At 46.1% G+C, this 10,083-nt stretch overlaps 1 protein-coding gene across 1 annotated transcript in view; it reads right to left on the reverse strand.

The window, feature by feature from the left end:
• Positions 1-3,238, reverse strand: part of sparc (secreted protein, acidic, cysteine-rich (osteonectin)) — a 13,514-nt gene extending 10,276 nt beyond the window's left edge. Inside the window, exon 1 of the mRNA XM_056600466.1 lies at positions 3,135-3,238. The gene's annotated coding sequence lies outside the window, so the exon portion shown is untranslated. The remainder of the gene's footprint in view (positions 1-3,134) is intronic.
• Positions 3,239-10,083: the final 6,845 nt, after the last annotated feature.

A 10,083-nucleotide genomic window follows, 5' to 3' on the forward strand; every position in this document is an offset into this window, starting at 1 on the left:
TCAGAGATGGAAAGGTCAAATATGATTGCAGAGAGAATTATCTCTTTTTTTTCCCTGTCTGGAAGCCCGATGTTTTGGACGGGTACACAGTCTCCGTCTCGGGACTTCCTGTCTGAAGTTTCCAACGGAAAGGTGTTAATAAGTCCAGGGTGATGTGACGTAAGAACAGAACAAACTGTTTTATCTGGAAGGCGCTGCTAGTCAAACAGGGAAACTCATAAAGAGGGCCCTTTTTAGACCCTTCCAAAACATTTAATTTGGAAGATGTGTTTGGTAAGCAAGCTAATGCTGGGTGCACACAGCGCCTGAACAGTCAACAACACCTCTCTCTCTCTCTCTCCCTCTCTCTCTCTCCCCCTCTCTCTCCCCCTCTCTCTCTCTCTCTCTCTCTCTCTCTCTCTCTCTCTCTCTCTCTCTCTCTCTCTCTTTCCTAAATGCTTGGCGGGGTGACCTAACAGGTGGGTTTGAGAGCAGTTTGGCAGACACACAGAATGGCACATCCGTCTGCGTGTCTTCCTGCTCACCCTGTAAACACGCCAAGAACACGCCGTCAACGCATACAGACGTGGATGCCTGACCAATCCAGAAATCTCAGGGAACAGACAGAGACTCTTCAGTGCTTCGTCCTTTCCACCTCTCTCTCTCTCTCTCTCTCTCCTTCTCTCCCCTCTCTTTTCCTCTCTGTCTCTCTCTCCTTGTTGTGTAAGAGTGTTCCTTCTCAAGGTTTTTCTCCTTTCCCACTGGGCTTTGGTTTGAGTTTCGCCTCTTCTTTTGGACGACTTGGGGATACCCTTTCATATTCTACATACCGGTAAACAGATATCAGCATATGAATGCCGATACAGGACAAGACCAGGTTTTCAGGGAGCTGAACTCGCAGCTGAGACAGTAATGGGTTTTACAGCCTGAGGTGGGACCTCCATCCCCCCACCAGCCCCGGCCCTGAGGCTCTCTGCCAGGGCTGGAAACCAGATCCCGAGGCCGCGGAACGGTTCCCTGTGGAACGCTGATTGGAGGGTGAGGGGTGGTTGCGGTGGTGAAGGCCAGTCCTTCAGGATGATGGACAAAGGCCAGCGTTGGGGGAGAGAGTTTGCAAGTCACCCCATTCTTATGGATGGACTCAAACACCCTAGGGTTGGGGGGGGGAGGGGATCGCGGTGTCACGTAACATGACAGCGGACCCTCCTGTTCAGACCTCAGGTAGTCGAAAAGGTGTTACACTGAAGCCTCTTCCTGCCGACTTTTTTTCTCAACTTCTGGCCATACAGCTTATTATAGGAGGAATTATGAGAACAAACTTCAAGATGTTACTGGAAATATTGACTTTGTTTCATAAAAGCAACGACTGTTCTGTCAGCATCGCAGAGATTGGGGAAAATAAAGCAGTTATGTAATTTCCCAGGATCTTTGGTTCCTACTTTCCTTGCCCCTGTTATATGTACATTGTACTGTGATGTATAGTGTACGGGGTTCCAACCTTTGTGTTCTGGCAGAGAAGTAGGCTGCTTTGGGAGATTCAACAAACGTCCCCTTCCTCTCTCGCCCTCTCTCTCACCCACTCTCTCGCTCTCTCTCTCTCTCCCTCTCTCCCTCTCTCTCTCTCTCTCCCTCTCTCCCTCTCTCTCACTCCCTCTCTCTCTCTCCTTCTTTCTGATGGTCTCTCTCTCTCTAAATCTCTGTTTCTCTCTGTCCAAGTCAACAACACCTCTCTCTCTCTCTCTCTCTCTCTCTCTCTCTCTCTCTCTCTCTCTCTCTCTCTCTCTCTCTCTCTCTCTCTCTCTCTCTCTCTCTCTCTCTCTCTCTCTCTCTCTCTCTCTCTCTCTCTCTCTCTCTCTCTCTCGCTCTGTTTGTGTATGTCTATCTCTCCCTCTAATATCCTCGTCAATGTATGTTTAGTTTGAAAGGAGAGAGACAGACAGCTCACAGCTGGACACAAAGCCTTCAAACAGCTGGGAACTGATTGCCACGACAACCCGCATACCTTCACACCCGATATAAGACGGAGAGAGATGGAGAGATAGGACAAGGGAAACAGTCGGAGGGAGAAGGAGGAGAGAGAGCGAAAGGCTAAGTGGAGAGTAGAAGGAAAGAATGAGAGATGGAGAAAAGTGAAAAAATGGGTGGTTGAGAGAGAGAGAGAGAGAGGGTGGAGGGACAGGGAGGTGGACAGAGATTTAGAGGGAGGTAACTTTTAATAAAAAAAATAAAAGGGTGAGAAGGGACGTTTTTGTCACTAAGAAACAGTTCCACTACCTTCTCAGGCTCTGTGGAATTTCCTCCCATCCCCCTTTTCTCTCTCTCTCTCTCTCTCTCTCTCTCTCCCTCCCTCCCTCCCTCTCTCTCTCCCACCCTCTCCTTCTCTCCCCTCCCCTTGCCTATGTGGCACACAATACTTCCTCATTGTTTGGGGCTTTCTGCAGAATGAACCTCTAAACCAAAGTATGTTTGCTGAGCGATGACTGCCTCTAGACGGGCTCGATCAGAACACCAGAGCTTCCTCTTGAACAGTCCAAAGCTAACTTGGTGTGTGGGTGTGTGTGCAATGTATACATTGTTGACAGTTAAATATGTATCGGTATATACAATGTTTAACTCACTTGTCATCGCACAGAAATAAAGCTAAAAGACAGGTCGAGAACAGGCCTGCAGGGCATTCACATAAACCAAAGGATCCTGTTCTAGTTCAAAATGTGTTGTGATTGTAAAATCAAACATAAATTGTTGAATAACCTCAAAATAGTTTCTTTTCTAACACCAGTTTCTTTATCTGAACACCCACAAATCTTTCCTTTACATGGTAAAGTACAACAACAAACAAACTACAAAACACTCTAATTTAAACATTACAAATATGCCTCTGCATTTGCTCAGTGTATAGGAATTAATATTTTGAAGTAGCAAAACGTTTGTGAGATTTTTGGCTTTCAAGTTTGCAAAACTTTTTGCCATAAATATGAACTTCAGCCCCCTGTTCTCCCATCCAAACCCTGACCGACTGGACAATCACTCTTATGATTTGCAAGGGTTTCTGTAAACCTCTAAATCCAACGCCACACTAACCAACAGAGCGCACACAAACACGAAGCAGGGGCCCGCCCGGGGGTGGGCGCTCTCTGAGGAAGGGTCTCTCTTACCTTCAGCTTCACACCAGCAATCAAGAGAGAAGTGAGACGTTGTCAGGCCAGGGGAGTTCTAACTGAGAGACAAGTTTACACACGAGACATCCTCAGTGGGACGGCCCAGCCCAGGCCCACCCCCCCTGCGCCCCCTCCTTCCCTTCTCTCCGGTTGGGAGGAGGGCGATCGGGGTTAACCCTATGCTCCCACCGTGACTGGACACCCCATGGTTCTCCTCCCCGGTTATAATCCTGCACAGGCTCGATGGGATTTATGTTAAAAGTCCGTTAATGTACGCTTAACGTTAAAGAAACCTTGATACCTCATATTTATATTTCTGATTGTCTTATCTGAACTTTATACTAACTTTGATCATTTATTCTACCCTTTAAAGTTTTGTAGCTGTTATTAACTGAACTTTAATTTTGTACATTGCTCTTGAACCCTAGATATTCCTGCAAATGGTTCAAAGCCTCTTCAGTCTCTGTGAGTCGACACACCTCTACAAGATACGCACAAATACTTCATTAAGTCTTCAACTGCAGTGAGAATAACAATGCTGTTGAGTTCTCTTCAAAGGAAGTTCTAAAGCATGGCATAGCATACAAATAGGGTTAGGCTATTATATCATACTATAATAAATAATGTTGTTTGTGTAAGCATATGTTGAATTATTAAACAGTAGTAGTAGTAGTAGTACAAATTATGTTTTAATTGTGTGGGTGTTCCAAAATGTGTTAACATCTATTCCCCAGAGAACCGTTCTGTACCAGAGGAACCGGGCGCAGCGAGGAGGAGGAGGATGGGGAGGAGGAAGAGGGGGGAAGCGGGAAGAGGAGTGCTTGGCATCTGGAACAGACACCTCCTCGACACCGTGACTAACACACCTGCTGCAGCGCCGCCCGGCCAGAGCAATCTAACCCGGAGCCCCGACTCCCACAGCCATGCTCTCCAGCTCTGGGTCCCTCTGGGCTCCGCTGCTCCGGTCTGTTTCCCACAGTTGTGGTGAGCAGAGACGACAAACAGCTGGGGGAGAGGAGAGAGGGAGGAGGGAGACATTAGAGGGAGAGAGAGAGAGAGAGAGCTGCGATGCTACGTGGCGTTTTCTTTCGTTTTTTTTTTTGTGGACAGCAGCATTCAACCCCATGATGTCAGAGAGGGGATGGAAGAGGAAGAGGTGTAACCACACTGACTCTTTTTCTGTCTGTCTGTCTGTCTGACTGTCTGTACATATATTAGCATGCATGTGAGTGTGTGTGTGTGTGTCTGTGTGTGTATGTCAACGTGGCAGGACATTATTGAATGTGTTTGGATAGGTGTATCATAATGTGCATGTGTGATCGTGTGTGTGTGTGTGTGTGTGTGTGTGTGTGTGTGTGTGTGTGTGAGTGTGGGGAGGGGGGTCAAGGCTTCACAGAGCAGCATCTGGCTGTAGAGCATATAACAACAATTAGAGATGATAAGAGTTCCAGTTAAACTCTTTTGTCTGTCTCTCTGTGTCACTCGGTTTGTGTGTAGACTAACTCTTTGTCATCACGCCCCGCATAAAGAAGACAACTGCTATGGCAAGATTACTTTACCCTTCCATTAATTTAATCTTGAACTGTTTAAAGCTTTATCACTAAATCGAAACTTTGCTTGCTGCTGAACTGGCATTCTTTGTTCAAATCCTGAAGCAATAGTTCCTATTATTACTAGATAGTACAGATGTGATTTGACTGGATGGGATGGTCCCTCATTATTAGATATAAAGCTTGGAGATTCTTGAACTGAAAGAGCAAGAGAGGCAGAGAGAGAGAGAGAGAGGCAGAGAGAGAGAGAGAGAGAGAGAGAGAGAGAGAGAGAGAGAGAGAGAGAGAGAGAGAGAGAGAGAGAGAGAGAGAGTTGTTGACTGTTCAGGCACTGTGTGCACCCAGCATTAGCTTGCTTACCAAACACATCTTCCAAATAAAATGTTTTGGGAGGTTCTAAAAAGGGCCCTCTTTATGAGTTTCCCTGTTTGACTAGCAGCGCCGTCCAGATCAAACAGTTTGTTCTGCTCTTACGTCACTTCACCCTGGACTTATTAACACCTTTCCATCTGAAACTTCCGACAGGAAGTCCCTAGGCGGAGACCGTGCAGAGTAAGGCCCTGTCCACACAGAGCCACTTTTCTGAAACCAGGTGGATTAAAAAAACCCTGAAAAAAACCTACCAGATGTAGTGTGAATGCGCCTTGAAGGGCTGATTATGGTCCCACGTCACCCAACGCAAGGACCACGCAGACGCTTTGACGCAGTCGTGAACCTGTTTTGGTTCTGCATCTCACGGTTTTAGTGAGCGGACCAATCACAGCCCTTGCTGCTCCATCGCCTGCAGTGGATGTTATGCCAGAAACCTGTTCCCTTCATTCCTTGAAAGAGTCCGGTGGGCTGTAGAGATGATTACTGCTCTAGTACACCACTGAGAAAGACTGGGTATGATGGATATTTTGCTCTCCGTCATAAACAAAGCCCCCCCAATCACCGCCACTGGAACCGACATAATTGACGGGTTCTGTTATGGGGCTTTTTGATTTTTCAGAATAAGCCGCAGGTGTAAATGAAAAAACTAAAGTGCACGCCTACTACTTCCTTTTAAAAACATCTTAAAGGACTCTGTATTAAAGTTTCCACAGAGCTAGCTGTGGTGGACAACTGCCATGAAGCGTGCAACAACAGCGTCTCCGTTTGTTTGTTCTGCAGGAACATTAACTGAAGCTGTTGACGCAAAGCCGTGTCTAGATCCAAAATGGCCACCCAGAGCGGCTGTGAGTATGTAATTACCCCCAGAGTCCAGACAGTAGACAGCAGGCTAACGGGCCAGAACAGCCCATCAAAGCTGGTCTGGTTCTGTTGATCTGATCAGATACAACGCCCACTAAAGTGGACGTAGTGGCTTGCAATAGTTACAAAGTTGTCACTATTACAAGCTACTGAAAATTGGAATGTTCTATCTCTAAATGAACTATTACGCACTACCATTTTCCACTACCTCTATGTTCAAATAAAGAAAATCTCCATTTCATTCAAAAAAATCATGAATTCTAATTTGTGTGTTCTAACCCCTTCCACTCTGCATTCTGACCACTTGTTTTGGTTTTTAAACTTAATCGCGCTCTTGGCCTTTTTGTTTTTGTCGCAACTATATTTGGATTGTTCTCAGCCTCAGTCAGTTTGGATTAAAGCGTCTGATGAATGCCAACAATGACTAAAGTAGACCACTCACTACCAACGGCTCACAGTGCCTGGCTCACAGAAACATGTAATTAGTTCATGTGGGCTATTTATGTGGGTTATTGTTGAAGTCAGCGGTGGCAGTTGTCATGTGACATCATCTATAGACGTCACATGGTATTTGTAGACATGCCACAGAGCCACTTAAAGATTGCCAAATAAATAATAGATAATATAATTGGTTGTTTCGTAAGACAGGGCAGTTGTGACTGCATAACGTCACATTGTTTTTTAGACATTTTATCAATTAATTAAAGATCACCAAATCTACAGTAGTTGACCGTTAAATAACCTAATACTAAAAGGCACACTGTCTGAGATTCTCTATAGTGGTTTCAACTGCTTACTTCAAAAGTACACAAAGTGAGAGCTACATCGCCATAAATACCTCAATGTACCTTTCCGTGAATACTTTTAGGTCTTTTTGTCTTTGTTAGCGCCTCGGTTTACGAGCCAGGTCCTGCTAAACAGACCGACTCGGTGCTGAGTTATTTGACCTTCTATCCTGGCTCACGGACCAGCAGAAAACTCGTAAGCTGTGAACACACGATGAACTTCCATCTTGTCGTAACCAGCGTTGCCAATATCTTCCTATGGAGATGAACGTTTGGGATTTCGCTACCTCGGGCGGATCATTCCTGATTCTCTACAATGGTTTGCTTGACGCGGACCTCTAGAAGCAGATCCACTGAGATTACAGCTTTGTTTAATTCTCTTTTGTTGGCTTTATTCAACCCAACCTAGCATCCAATACTTTTCTGGCCGTCATCATGTGTAGACCTCTTAAATCCCTACCAAAAATAAGGGTCTGTTTTTCCTCCAGCTGTTTTGGCACGGATCTGTCTCCAGATGTGGGGAGTGGTCTGTTGTCGTTTCGGGAACATACTGTACCCACCGCTCCTCACGATCACTGCTCACCCACTGAGCAGAAACACTGCATGTGTCTCTCGGTTTTATCCTCCACAAACTTCTCATGAAACAAATAGACACACTTCATACTGACAAAAAATGACACACTTTTCGCTGACACAAAAGGACACTTTATAAAGACACACACTTTCCTGCTTCTGGCCCTGAAACTCAACACACTATACATAATACATGCACACACAAACACACACACACAGACACACACAAAAAACATAATTGGACAGCCCAGTGAGCAGACATCCAGTCTTGCTGGCTTTAATTGCGACACAGTAAAACTATTCCAAGTCATTTTAACATAAAACTTTAGCGTCAGTGTCTCAGAGAAGTGTTGGCACAGGAACATTCACACATTTTATTCTGAAGCGAAGCGGCCAATCAGGGGACAGAACCGGCCAGGACTGAAGAGTTGGGAGTAGACAGTATAAAGTGAACGAGATGAAGGAGGGGAAACCAAAAGGTAATAAGTAAACGCATGTCAACACAGTAAACATGGAGCCAATTGAATTGAACTAAAGGAAACAATGAGTACAATTAAGATGTAGTATCTTCAGAGAGAGAGAGAGAGAGAGAGAGAGAGAGAGAGAGACAGAGACAGAGACAGAGACAGAGAGAGAGAGAGAGGGAGAGAGATGGAATGTAATCATACCAGCGGTCGTCACCTGGAGGGCAGGGGTCAACCCATCTCCATGGCAACAAGAAAGACATCCCTGAGACTGAACTAATGAGGAGAACATTCCTCCTCTCTCGATAACACACCAACCACAACTCTCTCATACTAACTGACGCACACAGCACAGAGTGATTCCACTGAGGAACGGATGAATTCAACAAAAGTTAACTGAATGAAAGGATGAACAGATTTAAGGTGGAAAGAGTCACACCTGGAGCGGGCATCATTACCCTGCAAAAAAAAACAAGATACTAAAAAATAACAACATATTCTCAGAAGGAGGTTTCTGATTTGTCCAATAATTGTATTAAATCAACAATACCTTTTGATGCTAGGGGTTTAATGTGCTTGTGATAGTTTCTTGTTTAGAAGGTCATTTTACAAAGTGCAGCGAGTAACATAAGGTAAGTCGACTACAGTGCAGGTAGATTCAGCACAGGTAGATGCCCATGTGGCGTGCAGGTACGTACATGCCTGTCTGCCTGCTCAGCAAACTCTAACAAATCCGTCTCCTCCTTTGAATTCCTGACGCTGAACGAAGAGCCAATAGATAGAATTCTCAGTGAACCAGCAGGTCAAAATCAAAACCTTCGCAAACTTTTTAATATGCTTCTAAATATCAACGGTCTGGTAAATGTCACAACATTTACGATTTTGATGAATTGGAAGCAGTAATGAAAATGCAATCGTTAGAAGAATGTTGAGAGTAATTCCCACAACGCAACAACAAGCTGGAAGATGATGACCCTGCATTATCAATCAAAGCTCGCAACAAAATGACCCCGCCTCTAAGCCAGAGGCTAAACATGACCTTAGGCTGTTGACCAATCAGAATCATCCATCACTGTGTCCTCAGCCAATCAAGTGGATACATCACTCTCTTGGCTACCAGGGACCCGCTGGAGAATGCCAACACAACATCAACACATAAAACAGCTGTCTGTTGCTATGGTAGTATGCATAGTACATGCAGTACAGATCACACGCAGCGTCTGCCGCTGGTCCTGTTCTAACATCCTTATCCAAATCTGAAAAAGGAAAAAAAGCTGATGGCTGATTGTGTGTGTGCTTGTGTGCATGTGTTTGATATGATCCTGGAGGGTGGTGACGGTAATGATGATGGCGGTAGCCGCCACAGCAGTAGAGGAAGCCTAAACAAACTCAGAGTCTCCATTCTCTACCTACAAATCAATCTGATCTAATCTCTCTCTCTGGAGTGGAGAGAATTGGAGAGAGAAGCGAAGCAGAGCGAGAAGGAGAGAGGAAGAATAGAAGAGCGAGAAGAGGAGTAGAGCTAGGAGGAGCGAGAAGAGGAGTAGAGGAGGAGCGAGAAGAGGAGTAGAGCGATGAGGAGCGAGAAGAGGAGTAGAGCGATGAGGAGCGAGAAGAGGAGTAGAGGAGGAGCGAGAAGAGGAGTAGAGCGATGAGGAGCGAGAAGAGGAGTAGAGCGATGAGGAGCGAGAAGAGGAGTAGAGGAGGAGCGAGAAGAGGAGTAGAGCGATGAGGAGCGAGAAGAGGAGTAGAGGAGGAGCGAGAAGAGGAGTAGAGCGATGAGGAGCGAGAAGAGGAGTAGATGAGGAGCGAGAAGAGGAGTAGAGCTAGGAGGAGCGAGAAGAGGAGTAGAGCGATGAGGAGCGAGAAGAGGAGTAGAGCTAGGAGGAGCGAGAAGAGGAGTAGAGCTAGGAGGAGCGAGAAGAGGAGTAGAGCTAGGAGGAGCGAGAAGAGGAGTAGAGCGATGAGGAGCGAGAAGAGGAGTAGAGGAGGAGCGAGAAGAGTAGAGCGATGAGGAGCGAGAAGAGGAGTAGAGCGATGAGGAGCGAGAAGAGGAGTAGAGCTAGGAGGAGCGAGAAGAGGAGTAGAGGAGTAGAGCTAGGAGGAGCGAGAGGAGGAGTAGAGCTAGGAGGAGCGAGAAGAGGAGTAGAGCTAGGAGGAGCGAGAAGAGGAGTAGAGCGATGAGGAGCGAGAAGAGGAGTAGAGCTAGGAGGAGCGAGAAGAGGAGTAGAGCTAGGAGGAGAGGAGTAGAGCTAGGAGGAGAGGAGTAGAGCTAGGAGGAGAGAGGAATGGGAGAGAAGGAGAGAGGAGGGGGGTAGACCGAGAAGGAGAGAGAGGAGGA

This window comes from Gadus chalcogrammus, chromosome 10 (assembly GCF_026213295.1).
Source record: "Gadus chalcogrammus isolate NIFS_2021 chromosome 10, NIFS_Gcha_1.0, whole genome shotgun sequence".
Lineage (NCBI taxonomy): Eukaryota > Metazoa > Chordata > Actinopteri > Gadiformes > Gadidae > Gadus > Gadus chalcogrammus.